General features: G+C 35.5%; 1 protein-coding gene across 3 annotated transcripts in view; it reads right to left on the reverse strand.

The window, feature by feature from the left end:
- The window catches only part of LOC115446468 (WASH complex subunit 1), a 39,151-nt gene extending 34,666 nt beyond the window's left edge, over nucleotides 1-4,485 (reverse strand). For 2 of the 3 annotated variants that reach the window (XR_005112231.1, XR_005112232.1), the window contains exon 1: nucleotides 34-4,334. The gene's annotated coding sequence lies outside the window, so the exon portion shown is untranslated. The other variant, XM_030173137.2, reaches the window with a different exon arrangement.
- Nucleotides 4,486-6,006: the final 1,521 nt, after the last annotated feature.

Here is a 6,006-nt window from a genome sequence, read left to right on the forward strand (position 1 = left end):
TATTTGGCATGTTTCAAAATAGTCTTTTCTTACCTACTGAGCTTCTTAAAACTGTCCTAAAATAAATTAATAAGGCACAAGAACAATCACTAGACACATCCACATTCTTGTGTGAAATAATATTATGTCCCATATTTTATAGCACTGCGTGATAAAGCTCTTAAAATTTAATATTTACAGTTCAGTTCAAGTTTAATATTTCCCTAATATATATTTTAACAATCATATCACTTAATTGAGTTCAAGTAGTCACTTGTTCAACGAGTTTATTCTCTGCGAATCAGTGAGCAGCGAATGTAAATTATCATTAGTGGGATCGGTACTCCACGAAAATCGGCAATAAGCGTCGGGTGACATTGTGGGATCTAGTATTGCTGATTCTTCAGCTAACTGACCACCCAATAACATATTATTAAGATGTTTGTTAATTACAGCATCTCCTGGGCTTACATAACCGCTAGAGGCTTGCGGCTTTAATGGCACTGTGTTGCGTACAGGTTGTTTATGACTAGGCAAGGTATCGAGTGATTGCAGCTGAATATAACTGCTGTCGGCGCCATGTTTCGCAGGCGAAGGCAAGGTAGGCATTGTCGGCAAGCTTTCTGGGCCAAACATTTTTGTTGGTGATGGTCCTAGTTTGGGGAAACTTAATCCCGTTTTCATCTGAGCTTCTTCGGGTCGTACATATCCTGACGACACCGGAGCGTGACTCGTGGCGCTGGGTTGAGGCACCCCAGTCGTAAAGATAGGTGGCGAAAGAGACGCCATAACGTAGCTCGAATTAGTATTGTGGAGTGACGGTTTTGGTAGTGAGGTTTTGATAGGCATTGACGCAGATTGAACGTATCCTGACACGGGGTTTACCGGCTGCTGCACATATCCACTATCTGAACTTTTCTTAAAGGATTTTTCACCAAAGTATGGCGAAGCATCTCGCGATGCTTCCGTGTCGTAATTAGATAAATCCTCATAGTCTTGGTTTGTATTCTTTTCTGAGGCTCGTGTTGTTTCAACTTCTAAACGAAGCGATGAATTTGAGCCATCGTCTGAAGTTGAGACTTGTCTATCTACTGGGGCACGTGACATATCCGAAAGAGCAGTACTATCTGTGTGGTCACTTGAAGCACAATTGTCATTTTCTTTTTGCTTTAGATCTGAAGTGGAAACAGTAGTTCTACTGTTTGGTAACAGCAACATTTCATCAGATGAGGGCTTTTCATCTTTGTTAGAAGGATTCCAACCTCCAAAAGCATATTTAGAAATGTCCTTTTCAGGAACACCTAATCCATTAGGCAGGACTGGTTTAATATCTTCCCTCTTTTGGTACCTTTTGTAACATTTTAATGAACCATACATCAAGCCCACTACCATAAATACTGCTATTAATATAAAAACCATCATTAATCCATCTTTACCTCCACAAGCCACTGCACTAGGATCGCTCCATTCACCTGGATGTTCCAAAACAATATTATTATTTCTGTGAGGTAGTTGCACTTTTACGCTGTCAGTTAATGTTCCATAATATTCATCTTCATCATAATTCACAGCTCTAACTCTATATGATTCTCCAGTAATTCCACCATCACAATGCACTAATGAATAATCCAAATTTGTTGTGTTGAATATCTCAGACACACCACTTCCATCCTTCACTCTGAGTATTTGATAAGAAGTAACAATGCCACCAGGAATTTCAGGAGGTTCCCATTTAACAATGTCAGGTCTACTCTTAACAGTGGGACTTTTTAATTTACTAGGTGGACCAATCTTTGTTCTAACAAATATAGCATCATTTGGTTTTACTTTTGAGCAACTTCTGATAGCAGTATTGCAAGCTTGCACAGTCCATGAGTAGTTAGTGAATCCAGTCAATTGAGCTAATTTTACATGCCTTCTTGAACCATCTTTATCCTTTTCAGATACATTGTCAACAAGAAATGGTTCACCATAATTATTAATCACATATTTTCCAATGATTCCATTCTTATGAACTGGCGGATCATACGATATAAACATTGAATTGTATTCAATTTCAGAAATAGTGATATTTACAGGGCTTGTGGGAGTATCTTCAACTGTAGTTACTTCAGTAGAAGCATTTTCAATAGTCTTGAGTCCATATGTCGTATTCATTGCCAACGTAAATAAATAAGTTGTGTATGGCTCTAAGTTTGTTATATTTATTGCCATCTGTTTTGGATCAGTTATATTAATAGTAGTTTGATTTTTAATTTGGTTTTTACAAAGATTAGTTGTAGCTAGAACTGGACAATATGAAATTCGATACCCAGTAATCACACCATCTTGCAGTGTACAGTCCATAGTCCATTTTATTTTAACATATGTTGGTCCTGGTGCATCACGGTCCATTTTTACAGGAAATCCATACATTTGAATAGTATCTTTAGATATGTCACAGATAGCCCAAACCATCCCACTTGTCTTCTTCCCACTATTAGCAGATATTGCAAATTGATACCTGTTCTCCTTTGGTAAGTTTATTACATGAGTGGTCTTACCAGGATTAAGCACTGTAAAATTCATTCTTCCTGCACAAATTCCTGTAGTATTATGAATACACCAAAAGAGAGTATAATTGTCTATATTTTGTACTCCACCCCATGATAATTTGTATGTGCCGTTTTCATAAGCAAGTTTAGTAAATGATGTTACTTTAGGCCTTGTGTTCACTTCGGGAGGGATATATAGGTAGGTGCTATTGAATGATGAGCCATTGTCATTCATAGACCAAATAGATACATCTATAGCATCTAGTGATGCATTTTTCAAAACAACATAACTCAAGCTTTTATTTTTATCAGCAAAAATTGTTTGATAATTTTGCTTATATGGTGTAGCAACTACTTTATATGTAAAATTTGTTCCTGCTTCCTCATACTCTTCCAACTGTTTCCAATAAATATATATCAACCTTTTAGTATTAAATACAGCCTGCCCAAATGCACCAACTATGGTATCAGGTGGCCTATTTGGCCTTTCACTGGTGGTATAAATAAACTTATATGTAAAATCAGACCAGATACCTTCTTTTGCTGTAGTTTTGCACTTAATATATATTCTTACCTCATACTGCATATGAGCATATGGTAAGTTGGTCAGGAGAAATCTATATGTTCTATTTTTAGCTGGCAAACTGGACACATCAACACTTCTGAAATAATCCATATTGTCAATTTTGGCAATCTGATATTCTATTCTGTGGTCGACACCATCTGGGAGTAGGTTTAGGTTCATATCTATGGTCCATTGCAGCAGCACACTATGAGTATAATTATACACAGATATTAATTTTTTAGGTGGATTAGGTTTTACAATTGAAAAATGATCTATTTTTATAAATTGCACATTGCAGCCAAATCGATTACAAGCTGTGAGGTTGAATAAATATTCTTTTTCCATTGGGCGGTATCTTGGCTGACTAAATGTATTCCACATACAAGACCTTGTGTTATTAATTCGTACTACTGTACATGGCTCTCCGGGAACACCATGAATTAAAAATGACAGACTGTAATTAGTATTACTAATATTGTTTGGTTGTGTCCAAGTACATTTCAATACTTCCAGATTTTGCGATATGCATGTAAAGTCTGTTACATTCTCAGGGGGAGAATCAACTAACACTCTAGCAAAGCAATTGTTGTTAGTTTTCTTATTTTTACAGGTATAAGTATTCAATTGCTTTTTAGGCTTGTCAATGTATAATTTAATGGTTGTCGAATTGACAGCTTCAGAAGGAATAACATCCTTGCCTATAAGAAAATTCAGATCAGCTGAGGAGGCTGTTTCATCAGTACAAAACATCTCCAGTGGTTCACTATAGTTAACAAGCAGCATTCCCTCTGGACGAATATACACAGGAATATTTTGAATGCCTAGACAGGTGGCGGGTAGGCATGGTAAACTGATTAAACTATGGATTAGCACAAACCACATCCACAGACCACAGTGCGTTCCTCTTTGCCGACCATTAAACTTCCTTTCCCTTGGAATATTACTTATATTTTCCATTGCTGAGTAATTCCGATGTCACTCCATTACGAACTGATACACTAATCCCGAAGAAACTAACTGACTGACAATCGACACATTCCTTGTTTTTTATCCGACGAGCTAAATGGCGCACCGATGGTCTCAACACGATGACACACAACACACTGACTGAACACGTTTACCCTTCGCGCACTACATTTATTTAACTAACATCACTGTTCCTCTACGACATGTAGAATTTAATGAAAGTTGCTATTGCGAGCCCGAAATGCTATAAAAGTGCACTATATCGAAAATGTATTACACCTACAGCAAGTACTTACATAAAACAGAAAGAATACTACGAATCGGAGTATTCCCAGAAACGCCAACTTCACTATAATCAAACTGTCGAAAACAAATTTGATAGGACAGTCAACACAAGCTTAGTCTACACAATATGCAATTACTACAAAGGGGTAAAACGATTTTCAAAACTAATAAGCATTTTTATAGTTAAATTTTCGGTGATAAAAATTTATTTTTCTTCAATTTTACACGAGTAATACTGTGCATAGTGCACACCATAAATGGACATTGCTGGTTTTCGACGAGTGTCTACACCCCAAGAGAATTGTAATCTATACTATTATAATTATAAAGCTAGAGTTTGTTTGTGTGAACGAGCTAATCTCAAGAACTACCAGTGAGACTTGAAAAATTCCTGCAGTGTAGGATAGCCCACTTATCGGGGGAGGCTATAGGCTATATATCACCACACTATGACCAATGGGAGCGGAGCAGAAATGAAAATTATTGCAAAAATTAGGAAAATGTATTACTTTTGAGAGATTCCGTTGCATGCGCTGCGTAAACGGTTAAAGTTATGCAACTATTATATATAACGGAATTGTTTCTCTTAAATAAAAAAAAAATATTATAAAAAAAGACCCCAGCCACATCTAACTGCCTGACTGAATGCGATAAATTCAAAAACTACCCAACGGCTTTCGAAAACATTTGGTATGGAGAAGGTTTGAGACCTTAGCAAGGACATAGGCTACTTTCTATCCTGGGAAAATATATACCGTGACTTTTATAACAAAACTTTATCTCGCGGGAGGAGCCGCGGGCAAAAGCTAGTGTATGATATGGACAGTGTACTCTTATGCGTATGTATTTAAGCCGATCATCAATAAAGGACTTTATTAGTATTCAACAAACAATCATATTTTGTTATTGATGTACCTTAGACTCTCTATTGTCTTATACACCGATTTAAATAGTGGTTTCAATTTTTATTATGGTTATGGTTTATTTGTTAAAAAAAGGGATTTTTGTATTGAATAAAACTTGTGATAAACACAATTATTCTTATCGAAAGCGCAATTATGATTATGATTCTTTGATGGTAGACTCAAAATAGAGTGGCCAAGTTGTTTTTGACGTTTTAATGTATGCAGTAAGTAGATGGTACCTAGTATAGGTATCAAAACGCAGATATTTAGGTAGATATGATATCATATTTGAAGAATCGTGTTTTTATTCATAACTTTGGTTCATCGATTCCAAGTAAAAATAAAAAGAGATTTATGTTTGACAAAGCTAGTGATAGAAACCAGCATTCGCCGCTAAGAGCAATACAATACTACGGATTCGCCGAGTGTGTACGAAGAAAATGAAAAGTTCGGTTACAACAAAATCGAGAAAATACTAAATGTTTTCATAAATCTAATTATTTTAGTACATATTTTACGTATATGCTTAGAGACTAATTAAAAATTAAATAGTTATTGTTCTATGCGTTTATACTTTATTTTCCATGAATTTTATAATTTTTGAATTATATTACGCTTTTGAAGTCCTTTTTTGACATGTATATTTGCGTTCTGAATAACTACATGTTTTCTAACTAGATGCACCAAAATATAGTATGTTGCATAATACAAAAAAAAAGATATAACTAAAATATTAACAATATACTACTACTATACTTAGTAAATTTTATTT

This window comes from Manduca sexta, chromosome 12, assembly GCF_014839805.1.
Source record: "Manduca sexta isolate Smith_Timp_Sample1 chromosome 12, JHU_Msex_v1.0, whole genome shotgun sequence".
NCBI classification, from domain to species: Eukaryota; Metazoa; Arthropoda; class Insecta; order Lepidoptera; family Sphingidae; genus Manduca; species Manduca sexta.